This window comes from Protopterus annectens, chromosome 6.part0 (assembly GCF_019279795.1).
Source record: "Protopterus annectens isolate FY-2018-M chromosome 6.part0, PAN1.0, whole genome shotgun sequence".
In the NCBI taxonomy this organism is placed as follows: domain Eukaryota; kingdom Metazoa; phylum Chordata; order Ceratodontiformes; family Protopteridae; genus Protopterus; species Protopterus annectens.
The window spans coordinates 1,563,836,370-1,563,850,364 of record NC_056737.1 but is presented as its reverse complement, the minus strand read 5'-3'; the positions used below and the strand labels follow the sequence as shown (position 1 = coordinate 1,563,850,364).

General features: G+C 38.5%; 1 protein-coding gene across 1 annotated transcript in view; it reads left to right on the top strand.

Annotated features, from left to right (window-relative positions):
- Positions 1-13,995, top strand: part of HEG1 (heart development protein with EGF like domains 1) — a 556,295-nt gene that overhangs the window by 220,307 nt on the left and 321,993 nt on the right. The gene's annotated exons all lie outside the window — the stretch shown is intronic.

Genomic DNA, 13,995 nt, shown 5'->3' with positions numbered 1-13,995 from the left:
TGTGTGTGGCACTGGTGATATAGTTTTTGAGCTGCATCATAGTTTCCATAGAATCATTTTGGAAGATGATTATAGAGCAACTAAAATTCAGTTTCCCCTGTCCCAGAGGGAGGGGCAGATTTACATAGGTTTATATACTCATAGGTACTCATAAGGTTGGGCTATTGATCTGTGAGTTTCTTAAAAAGCTTAGCCTTACTTTCCCATGGTAGTTTTTAGCCCATTTAACTTGCATACAAATAACTTAGAGATGGGATGAACAAAGATGGTACTATTGGACTTGAGAATGTGTTATAGGTCTAACAGAATAGGATCTTCCGAAGCTATTTGCAAGGCACAGGTCGGATCTCAGTAGCCTGTGCGATACTGAGAAGGGGAACGAGGCCTTGAGACAATCTGCATAGTTTTTACACTACTTCCACAGAAGTAGTAGTCTTTGTGATACAGATCACAAAGAAAGCATTGTGGTCATTCCAGTTGTGGCAAGCATTTTGACAGGCATATACCGAAAGGGGCATTATACTCAGTGATCGGCCTAACAAGTGTCAAGTACAATGGAGTGGTTATATCCCCAGATCTTGTCTCAGAACCTTTAGATATAAGCTGTGGAATAAAAAGGACTTTCTTGCAACAGTGGATATGTGGTGATCAAAGGACAGTTCATTGTCAGCATAGGATCCCAGATTGCTAACTATGGGATCAATTTCAGAGGTGTGTTATCAATGCTATGGTTACAAGAGGAGTATTATACTGCCCTTTTCCTGGCTTTTGCGATAACAGGTGTCCAGTGCCTACCCTAAATTGTTGTTGATTGAATCTTGTAGCTGTGTTACACAGTATTATGGTTTGAGATAAGGATCACGCAAACGCTGATAAACTCGAGGATATGCTCCTAGTACAGCAGTAGGTCCATGATGCCCATGCACTGTACACATTATACTGCATATCTAGAAGCCATTAGGAGGCATGACTGCCTTTATCATGAAGATCTTTCAGTACTCTTAGAAACTACAGACAAAACTTGTTTGCCTATCTTTGTTTCTAATCTACTCTTTTGTACTTTTGGAGTAACTAATCAAAAATCTGGATTTGTAAAGATGTATATCATGTTGATTACCTTTGAATTACAAGTGCAGTCAGTTTACTGATATTGATATAAGTGGAGGTTGTTGCTGTATAATTTTATGAGCTTTTTTTACTGTAGAGCTACAAGTTGATAAAATCTAACCAGCCAACAGACCAATGAAGGAAGCTAAGTCCATGAATTGTAGCTGCTGGGAAGGTTTTTCATAAGGATTATCTTTGATGTGAGATCACAGTTGTGCAAGCTGTTTTTCACACTTATGGGGTGATTTTTCATTTTTCAGATATTGCACATCTATGGAGTTAATGCATATAAGTAAGGGGTGTTTGGTAGTGAAGTCCCCAATAAGGGGGGGGGGGGGGCAAAGGCTTACTCTCCATGCAAAAACATTTTACATGATATTTTCCTGCAGTCTCAGTGGTTGAATTTTTGGTACTTACGTATTATCGCAACCCAATTTCGTACCTCGCATAATTCATACTGTTTTTGCAAAATGACTTTATCGGAAAAGTATGTTGCACGCACACCAAGTTACTTCATCCAAAATCACTTACTTTACTAAAACTGTACCACCAATTGTCCCCACAATGGACATAGGTAAAGGATACCGATTCATCACGACAGTCGATTGCTTTTAGTTCTCTAATTATATTGTCAGCACTCCTTCGGTCGTAGGTACAATTAATGCTGAAGGTCATGGCTTTCACAACACAGCAAGCTTGGGTATTTTAGCTGTTTTTATTTCTGGGTTGAAGAACTCCTAAGCCTCTTCTTTAAGTACTGCATGTCAACCGTCTTGCTATTACAGATCACATGGCCAACAAACAGTGGTGATCGTTTGGAAACAAAATTAATAATAATAATAAAAAAAGGGTACAGTGTGGTTTATTTACTGTTAAGTTCTAAAAGGATGAGGGCAAATGTGTCTGACAGATCTCAACAAGCAATCTGAAGAATCTAGGTAGGTAAAATTATAATTAAATGTATTTTCTATACCCTGCTGCCAGGTGCGACACTTGTATACTTTCCTCCTCAAACGTTAAGTCAGCGAGCACAAATTGTAACAATTTGTAAACGTAAGTACCGGATTTTTTAATGAGTTTGACTTAAGCTAGTTTTGTTATTGAGAAATTCTGCTTTGAGAACTGGTATTGGCTTCCTTTTTTACTTATAGAGGAATGATTATTGTAAGGTGAATACTTAAAATATGTCACTAAAGTAGTGTTTATTTCATTTGTTTCATTCATTTTGAGCTCTGCACAGGCATTTCATGAAAATAGATTATATCCGGTCATTTCATAGTTAATTATCAAAAATAATAGTACCTTTACATATGTACAGATGTTTCCTGCATGCTGCATGTACCAGGGTGACTGTCCATCCTCACATTTTCTAGAAACAATAATAACAGGGAGTGCTGGATGTTAATAAATATTCTCTCATTTTCCTCAGTAGCTGTATGTCTTACGTTTGCTGTGGTACTGTTGTAGTGTATGGAATGCAGTGATTACACTCTGATATTCAGAAAAAGACAAATCAGTTAAGTGCTATTATAGAGCAAGACCTGACCCTAGGGCAGATAGTCTAGTCCCAGCCTATGACCATATACCCCGGGGATCACGTCAGTCGCCCTGCTAGACAGGGGTCCAGGGAAGTAAATATTGTGGGAAGAAATATCCAGGGAATTGTTATGGCTAGGTTTGTATAGGCCCTAGGGCCGATAACCTAGTACCAACCTATGAGCCTATGAACCTATGAACCTATATTAACAAATGTTAATTTCCCCTTGCTTAACTTGTTAAGGTCAGTTCTCCCACTAGGCAGTCAAATCTGCCAGTACTGACCAGCAAGGACAGGGTGGAACAGAAAAACAGATTTGTTTCTGTCTGCTGTCCATACCAATAAAGTGTCTCTCACTTCTTCTCATAAACTTAGAAATTAGCTAGAATAACAGAATTCATGTACATTGCATTTTCTGAAAATACAAAGTCTGAAACCCAAATGTACGTCACTATTTAGTGACTTCAATCTCAATGTGGTTTGTGTGAAAAACAAATATTTTGAGGAACAGACCAAACATATTGTGCAAAAATAAAATCTGGACAAGTGAGAGGCATGGCAAGGCGAGTGTAACTGAAAGGCACTGTGTTGTACTGCCTTTCTGAAAAGATAAAGCTTCATGCACTACAAAGAATTATAATCAGGTCTCTTTTCATAACCCTTAATTATGTGTTCCCAACATGGATGCTAAGAATCGCATCTTGAGCTTCATATCCGAGGTGAATATCTTGGCATACATGTCTCGAACACATAATAAGTAAGTTATGTTAAGTGACCCATTCCTAATCCTCTATATTTAATATATTCTTGATACTGCTTGATCCTGTATCTATATTCCTATAATTATTTTATATTTTGTCACTAATGTTAAGTGTTGTTTGTTTATTTTTATCATAAAATGCATCAGGAAATAGCATACAACCAAATCTAAGTCTCTATATTTAATACTGAACTTTTGGTCAAATAAATGTGCCCTTCATTTATTCTTTGTAAATTATGTAAAGGGGTTGGTGTTTTACCTCATAGTCGCAAAGTACATGGTTTGCTTCTCATCTTTGTGATTGGCTAGGCTTAAAATGGCCCACAAGGGCAGCTAACCTAGTAATTATCTATGAACCTAACCATACAGCCATAATTTAGCTTTGATATTGTCTGACTAGTAGAATATCTTTCAATTAACCCCCTCCCCCCATCATAGTAATTGCTGCACTGAGTTGTAAAGCCCAGAGAATGAGATTTGGATCTCATTTCTGGAATGTTCATAATATGTGACCTAATTAAGTCTCTCAGCTTCCTTATGCTGCAGTGACTCACATAGAAACAGGTCTCATGTTTGAGTAGATTTACACAATTTGAAATTGAAGGAACTATAAATAACTGCATTTTAAAACAACACAAATGCTATTTTGATACATATAAAAAGTTAGCCATGAGAGATCTATATCTGTCTCCAAAGCACATAATATATCAGTTTATATCAGCACAGTACAGAAGCTGTACTTAAAGCACTTATGTGCTTCTCTCTAAGAATCCCTCCCTTCCTTCCTGTTGTTCCTCCCCTTCCTCTGGTAAAGTATCTCCCTCCCAAAGGTGATGACAGACAGATGAGGTGATGGGAAGATGGATAATTTCCAGATTGTTGAAGCAGTGTGTGTGTGTGTGTGTGTGTGTGTGTGTGTGTGTGTGTGTGTGTGTGTGTGTGTGTGTGTGCGTGTGTGTGTGTGTGTGTGTGTGTGTGTGTGTGTGTGTGTGCATGCGTGTGCGTGTGTGTGTGTGTGTGTGTGTGTGTGTGTGTGTGTGTGTTTTTTGCTGTGTATTATCACAAACAAAACTTTACTGTGCCTTGGTGTCGTGTTCTGAATATTTTGACTACAGGAAGTATAGTCACAACATAAGAATGAAGGCTGTGCTATTACAATGTATATGATGTAATGGTCTTCTTCAGCTAGTTAGCACAACTGATTAAGAGTATGATTGTCAAAAGACATCTTTCTACAGTCCCAAGTTTAGCGGTTCAGTTATCATCTTTCTGCAGACCCAGGTTTTGGCTTTTCAATTGTGACTGGTAAGCTACAGATTTAAGACCCTTTTTAATTACACTCAAGCTCTCAAGACTTTTTGTTTTATTGTCAAACTCATTGCCTTGTAAAATCTGCTACACAACATGTTTTCAACAGGATTGTGCATGCTGAATCACTAACATCATTAAATATAAAGAATTAATTTACATATCTTCTCAGTATTAGCTTTACTACTGCCACAACTTCTTTTTAGATAATTATAATTACTTAACAGATTGTGCCTTGTCACTGTAAACAAAACTGTGCATCAAACTAGGTGTAACGCAACCACTATCCATCTTTCTTATTTATAGGTCCAATGATATAGAAATGTGTTGACATCAGTGTAATTTAAAAATAAAATAATACATTGTGAAAGAGTGACAAGTATTTATAATCCAAAGAAGCAAGAAGCTGTTTTAACTCCTCCAGGTACCTCAAATTAAATCAGAGATGGCGGTGAACCCAAAAGGCTTAGGACAGTCTTTGGGTTAGGCTTAAAAAGAATCTGCACTAGTATAAATCCATCTGCACTGGTACAAACTCGAAATATACACTGAAGTAGGTATCTATGATTCACAATACTACAGATGTGACAGCTTCGACTACAAACACACACACACACACACACACACACACACACACACACACACACACGTAAATTATTAGCTTTCTGTAAATATGAATTTAGCCTTAGAAATGGAGCTGTCAACTGCTTGCTAGGGTACTTGCACCCACCACAAACAGTGCAAATACAAGCTACACAATCTATACTACATGAATGGGTTTGCAGTAGCTCTGCGGAGTGGCTGCATTGATACATGATCCCTTTCTCCATCCTACTGTCATCCTGGTCATACTTATGATGTGTCACTGGTGATGTAATTTTTCCCCAGTTCCAAGCATCCTGATCTTTGTGACAAATAATATTGTGTTTGTCTAGTGTCCCTCAGAGGGGGTTGGGAGTTGGCTATCAAAACTGTCTTTTCCTGTATCAATAGTTGCCCTGCTACTTAATGTTGGATTAAATGGATATTTCTTGCAACCTACTGTTTCCTGTGCTGTTTTTTTCTGAGATGTTTAGGGTATTATTTGCCTTGCATAAGACATAGGTTGCAATTTGTTCTCCTTTTTCTGCTTCTTTAGCATCTTGAAATAATTAGTATCTTGGTATTTTACTGTTCTCTCTCTATGTAATTCTCCCACATTCTTGAAATAATTATTTTTTTAGCATCCTGTTATAAGGCAGCCCCGTGGTTGAAATTAGTCACCCAGCTTCTTGCATCAGGTAGATGGTAAGTCTGGTACAACCCTCTGCATCTTCTGCATCTGACTACCAGCTGAAATGTATAAATATAGGTGACGGCACTGTGCAACTGCTCATCTGTATATTTCGGTAGTTAGCCAGTGGTAGTCATGCATGCAGAGCTGTGCTGGTGGTTAGGTCTGCTTGCTACTGAATATGTTGGAGGTAAAGAATGTTTTGTGGTTGGCGTGGACAAGCTACAGGACAACACATTTATATTAATAAAGTGATAATTATTAGAAAGTGTGTGTGTGTGTGTGTGTGTGTGTGTGTGTGTGTGTGTGTGTGTGTGTGTGTGTGTGTGTGTGTGTGTGTGTGTGTGTGCGTGTGTGCGTGTGTGCGTGTGTGTGTGTGTGTGTGTGTGTGTATTTTCCGTGTGGTGGTGGTGGTATTAGTCTAAAAAGCAGTTCATTATTTCTAGAGATCACATTGCTTGAAGGGGAATGCTATGTTACAAGTAAAATTACTAATTTCAAGAGACTTGATTGCTTGGGTAAATTGATTTTACTGGCCCAGCAAAAAAGATGTAGTTAAAAAACAGGTTGGTGGCAACTCACGAAGCTTCGGAAACCATCCAGGTGCAACTAACCATAGGCAAAACTGCTCTACAAATTGTAGCATGCTACAGGCCACCCTCTCAAACTCAGGAACCCCACACAGCCTTCCTGAAGACACTGGAGGGTATAAATGTATCTCCAAACACCATCATATTGGGTGACTTCAACTACCCGAATATAGACTGGGAACATTACTCAAGCCCTAACTTTATAGCCCAACGGTTCCTGGAGTTCATAAATTCAAATGCCATGGAACAGCTAGTCACTGTTCCCACGAGAGGAGAAAATATACTAGATCTCATTGTCACAAACATGGGGACAAAATGCTCCACACCGGAAGTATATCCCTCATTGGTGAGATCTGATCATAAACTAATCTCACTGGAAATCCACATCCCGCCCCCACCCCAAACAAAAAGACCATAGTGAAGAACTTCTCTAAAGCAAACTTCACACTACTCAAGACTGGTGTGGTATCCTTCAAGGCCCCTGAGCCAGTGGAAACCACAACCCAAGCTCTGGAAGCCCTTACAAATGCCTTCTATGAACACCTCCAGGACTGCATGGATCAGGCAATCCCAAATAAAACCAAGACTCTTTCCACAAAGGGCAAACGCCCAGTCTGGTGGACCCCAGCCATTAACAAACTTTACAATAAGAGGAGAAAGCTATTACATGATAGAACAAAATCCATAAAAGGGAAGTCACCCTGATCATTATTAGTAAAAAATACGAGCACTCATAAAATCAACTAAGGAAAATTTTGAGAGGAAAATTTCCATGGATTCAAAGGACAATCATAAGGCCTTTTTCAGCTATGTTAGGAACCTGGGTGGAAACTCCCAGATATGCTCAGAATTAGTCCAAAATGATACAAAAATCACTGAACCCACAGACATTGCCAACATACTGGCAGACAGGCTCAGTGCAAACTTCACACCTCTCTTACCCCCTAAAGGAGAGATAACTATCCCAGCCGAGTGTAGCCTCCCGGACATCTCAAATGCGCAGGTGAAAGCTGCTCTCTCTAAAGCTAAAAACACAGCATCAATGGGACCGGATGGTGTCCCCGGCTGTGTGCTACACGAGCTAAATGAGGAATTAAACCCGCACATAAGGCAGCTGTTTAATCTCAGCCTTACCACAGGATATGTGCCCAAGGAGTGGCGTACGGCAACTGTGGTCCCACTCCACAAAGGCGGCACTTCTACGGACCCTGGTAATTACCGCCCCATAAGCTTAACAAGTCTAGTCTGCAAAGCTATGGAAAGGATCATAATGGAGCTCATAAACAAAGATATAGGGGACTTGCAGACATTGGACCCGACCCAGTTTGGCTTTGTCAAGGGAAGATCATGCCTTTTGAACTTGGTTGACTTCTTCGAAACAGTCACCAAGGCCATTGATGAGGGAAAGGCAGTCCATACAGCCTACCTAGGCCTAGCAAAGGCTTTCGACACAATACCCCACGGGTATTGTAGAAAAACTTACCAGCTTAAATGTAAACCCATATGTCACAAGATGGGTTGCAAACTGGCTTAAGGACAGAACCCACAGGGTTAGAGTTGCTGGCGCTGTGTCAGACTCCAAGCAGGTCACAAGTGGTGTCCCACAGGGCTCGGTCCTTGGCCCCCTATTGTTTGGCATCTACTTCTCAGAAGTACAGGCCAACATGGGAGGACTTTGGCTGACAAAGTTTGCAGACGACTGCAAACTGGGCGCCATAGTGGAAAGTGCATCGGACACGGATATCCTTCAGAAGGGACTCACGGAAACAGATAGCTGGTGCCAGAGCCATGGCCTGAAGTTAAACGCCAAAAAATGTATAGTCATACCCTTCGGGAAAAACAAGGTAACCCCAAGCTACCATATAGGTGGCAATCCACTAAGCACAGAAGAGGTTATCAGGGACCTGGGGACCCAGGTTGACAGTGGCCTTTCTTTGACACTCACATTGCTAAAGTGGTTAGAAAGACCTTCTACATTGCCCACCTGATCATGAAGGGATTCACATCCAGATCTAGTGAGGTCATTGTTCCCCTGTACTCTTCACTTATCAGACCAATGATCGAGTACAATGCCCCATTTGGGATGTATCTCACCCGACATCTGCAGCAATTGGAGAGACCCCAAAAGGTCCTCACCAAAAGGATAAAGGGACTCCAAAATCTGTCATATGCTGCCAGATTGAAGAAACTCCAGCTCTATTCAGTCGCATACCGTCTGCTCAGAGGTGACATATGCCTGACATACAAGGCCATGTCCAACCCGGAATTAATGGACATGCTCCACCTCAAAAAATCCAAATCCACCAAAACCACTAGAGCAAGTGACTTAAACCTTAGCACGGATATAAATAGGACGTGCTGGAGGGATAGATGTATCACTCAGAGACTCCCTATGCTGTGGAATAAAATCCCGGTCCATGTGAGGCAGAGCACCTCGCTGACTCTGTTCAAGAGAAATCTAGACCTGTGGATGGGAGATCATAGGTTTACCCCGGGAATCATCTCTGTGTCACTGCTGGACAGAGGCACAACAAACTAATGGGCACAGTATTTTTTCATATAAGGGGTGGCGTAAGCCACAAAAATTTGGGCTAGGCTTATAAATGCCTTAGGGCAGATAGCCTAGTATAAACCTATGAACCTATGAACCTAAGTAATTAGGATTAGGAAAAGAGAGGATAGGAACTCTTCGGATCTGAACAACCATGTGGGCTACTAATCACAGTAGCCCTTTTTTGTGATTCCAGTCCTATATACTGGACAGCAACGTTTCTTGGTCAGTGCAGCCCCACAGCCCCAGGAAATGGACTGATAATGAAAATAAAATGTACATTTGTACCTTGCACATTGACTCTATCATATATTTATGTTTTCTGGCAATTTTAGGTTAGTAACTAAATGAAACACAAATGCACAGGAAGCAGGAGGGCTGATACAAATTGCACCATCTTTAGTAGTGCAAAAACATAATGTAGTCATGAAGAGAAATAAAGAATCTGAAATAGTGCCAATAAATTAATGCAAGAATGGCAGTTAATATAGGCAGTAAGAGAAGGCTCTAACCTAAGCTCAACCAAAATTTTGTTGAATTGGCAAATAGGACAATTTAGCCAAATGCCAACATCCTTACTACATCTCAACAATGGGAGTTGGCTATCAAAACTGTCTTTTCCTGTATCAGTAGTTGCCCGGCTACTTAATTTTGGTTAAATGGATATTTCTTGCAACCTACTGTTTCCTGTGCTGTTCTTTCTGAAATGTTTAGGGTATTGTTTGCCTTGCATAAGACAGAGGTTGCAATTTGTTCTATTGCTAATTCTTGTCAATAATCCATATTCATAAGTTTGGTTCAGAGGTGGGGGGGATATGTTGGGATATGAATCTATCACACAATATATCTGATTTAGCTGTCAATTAAGGTTTTGTTCTGAAAAGAAATGGGAATTCAAAGATTGTGGGATCTTTCACAGCTCCAAAGGCTAGCCAAAGATCTCTATAGAAGAGTCCATAAATGACTTGAGAACAGAGAGAGGACTCCCAACATGCCCTGACAAATAAGACTTTTGAGGCCACTGCTCTTATCGGTTATGAATCATTGAGATCTCTCAAGCTGAGTGATATGTTTATACAAATACATGTGAAAAGAGGTGCCTGAGCTCTTTTTTTATTCATTTTACTACCGTTACAGGTCTTGCTGTATATCCATTTTGGGATTAGAATGCATTTAACAGCTGCCAGGGCCTTAGTCACCACTTTAGTACTGTGATAGCACACATCAAATGGTTCTTCAATGCACAATTGCCATAATAACTGACTGTAGACCATCTGCTTGTTGGAAATGTCTGAAGTGGACCATGTATGTTGTCCAGGTACAATCTCCTTCATCTGCAGCTCTGATATGTATTATTTGAATCTGTATGTCTGTTTGCCATTTGTAAGTCCTTGAGGCCACTGGCCAGGACTTTCTGAATTTTGAAAAAAACTTTTATTTTTGCTCTCTTTTTGGCTGTGTTGCCTGCAGACTGTTAGCCTTCCTTTCAGCTAATTGGTCCATTTATTCTACTTACTGGGATGAAAGCCAACATATCTCTTTAATTTAAATTTCCTTGAATCTTTTGAAGGATTTTTCATCCAGCTGACATATTGCTGGGTAGTCAGATGTAAATGCAAAGTATTTAATAACATATTTCTTCACAAATCTCTTAATTTTTTTTTATTTGAACTGTGGATAGCTACTTGTGGCAATTTGATTAGACAAACTATTTTCTACCGACATTATTCATAGTACTTATCCTACTGTTTCATTTATCCTTGACTCCATGCTTGTGACTCTTGGCTGCTGTGACCATTTGTTCACTGTAATTAAGAACACTAAGTCATCTGAGGACCATGGAGTCACTATGATAACCGTGGTACATTTTTCTACTCCCAACAGTGCAGGAAAATACACATTTTGGGATATCTGATATCTGGCATATATTTTGGCTAACTCTTCAATCTTTATACTAGGAGGGATTACTGCTATGTAGCCATTACTACTCTTAATTATACTGTGAGATTTCTTGCCATATGCACAGCAACCCTTCTTAGCAGCAAAATCACAGTGCCATTAGTTATCCCCCATCTTGTCATCCTCTTGCTACTAGGACATGTACATTTGACAACAGTGCATCATTCGTGGTTTCCTTTTGCATGGCCACATTTGTTACAGATAGATGTGCATTAATTTGTGCATTTTAAGCATCCATTTAATTTGGTAGTTTTGTTTCCTCAGTTTTTTTTTATGTTACAGTTGTTGTTGTACATTCATATTATTGTTTTGCCTCACTTTGGTTTGGACTGGAACATCACTGTGATTGCACTATAGTCCCTGTTTCAATGGCTATAAATTAACTGTACATTCTTTTACCATAATATTTTAACATTAATACTTTCTTTGATGGGTTATCACAATTTCATAATACATATATTGATTGCGACAGTATTTGACTACCAAGTTTCTTTACCTGTAATGCTATCATTATTAATTTGTAACATTTTGTTACTGTACATAACTGTTATCCAAAGATTGTAAGTATTTTGTATCCCCAAACCATGCTGTGTATATGCCATTTAATAATACAGATATATCAAATAGTCTGCTTTTCATATGTTTACTCCCTTTAAATCCTTTTGTATTGATAATTTCCTTATGTAGCTGTTTACAGCACAGACTTTTTCTCAACTGCTACCTCACGATGCCCACCATTTTGTAGGTCAGTTCTTCTCATGCTCAAACCTAGATGGCTCTTGCATATATGCGCTGACCTTACTGCCATTTATTTTATTTGTCCAGGAATTCAAGGTGTTACTGAAGCATTACTAACTATATAAAGAATAGTGTTGCATTATAATGAATATAATCATTTTTTTACTTATTGTGGCTTTAGCTGAACTGTGGCACCAAACTCGTATGCACATACACATACCACGCAAACTGTAACGAATCTGGAGGAAGAGAAACAATGGTCTGTGTGCTTACACAATGTCATACAAGCTTCCTGTACATCAGAGAGTTGATTAAACATAAGACTAAAACTACATTTCATTACGCTGCAACATCTAAAAAGTACACTAAGTGCTTTCGACCCTTCCAAATGTTATTGGGACTTCATCAGAGTGAATTTTACAAATTGAAACAAGAATTAACTTAAATTAGCTCAAGAACCAATCACTTCAAATTTAAACTCCAAGATCATGAATACTTAATTAACAGATCAAGGGCTTTAAAAATACAGAAACAATATGAATACATCCTCAAAACATAACTAAACTGTTAGGACCAGTCAACAAAATCAAAGTTATTATACAGTAAGTACATAAACTGTTTTTATATGTATATTACTTGTGTTTAAACTAAAAAGTTATTAATGAACTAGAAATAATATTTAATTGTTAAATTATGTTCAGTGTTAAAAGCTAAAAAGTTGTGGTTAAAAAGTAAGTATAAATATTTACTATATTAAAAATATATGTATGCTAATTATATAACATTGTGTTTACATCATAATCCACATAACAACACAGTATAATAAAATGTTAACACATTTACATTTCTAAAATCACTTTGTAATGAAAGGTTGTCATTTAGTCCTGGTAAAGTAGTGGCATTAAGCCTAATCTGCCAGCATAATACCTTTGTATATGTTGCTGTGCTTGGTTTATAAAACCTTTGGAACACTTCTCTGTCTGTTTTTTTCTATCTTCTTTATCTTTGGTTATTTAGTTGATTTTCTGCTAAGTTTGTTGGATTTCACTGCATACCTCTCAACCTTTAGACATTGAAAACAGGAACAAAGGACCTGGACATCTAATTATCATAAAATTTGAACACCAAATAGCACATAACTCTTCCTGCTTCCAGTATGAATGTGGAATACTACTCCAAAATACAAGTTTAAAAACAAGAGTGTGACAAAAATTATGGAAAATATAAACATGTTATCAAAGAGATAGTGTAAACTCTGTAGACATTAATGAACTTTATCGCAAAATTCTACCACACAAGGCCTTTTATTGTTGCTTAGGAGAAAGGGAGAGATGTTGGATGTGTGTCCTCTTTCATTAAATTATTGATTAGACTAGTATGCTTGTCATGTAATGTGGTTTTCTGTGTACTAGACAGATTAAAAAAAATCATGTGATGAGAAGGGAGATGGAAAATTGTGTAAAGTGGCAAGTCAATTCTGAAAATAGGGACACACTTCAAAAAATAGGTACATCATGTGCAGGGTTCAGAACTGAAAATAGGAATGTTTTTCCAAAAAAAAGAATAGTTGAGAGGTCTATTTCATTGCTATAATCTGGCTTGGTCTGAAGTGGAACTGCTATGATCATTCAGTGACCCCCCCCCACTCCCCAGAAGAAAATTGCTGTTTTGTGAGTTCAAAAGTCTGAATAGCAGAACAAAATATCAGTGATACCACCATGCAGAGAGCCTTACCTCCTGCACAACCTCTAATATTTGTATTATCTATGAGTTTTCACATTTATGAGGTAAGGACATACCCCCAAAATGTGGACTCTTTTAAATCTGCCATCCACACTTACAGACTTTGAATGGCTGTATATATCTAATGAGAACAAATACTGCAGGCAGTACTGGGACAAATAATTAGTATGCATTATGTTATGGTACTGCTTAGTAACAGATTTTAACAAAATTCAGCAGTTATTGTCAGAGGGATGCTTTTGCTCTTGCTATTGATGTATGTACTCAACTAACACTAACGTTTTGGAGCAAATTGTAATATTATAAAGAAACTGGCATTAAACCTGCATTAAAATTATTGGTTGTGTATAAGAAAACTATCTGTAAGGAGCGATGGTCTGGTGCCTGTGAAGTGTGCAATCAGTCTCTAACTGTGAGCTTCCTATGTCA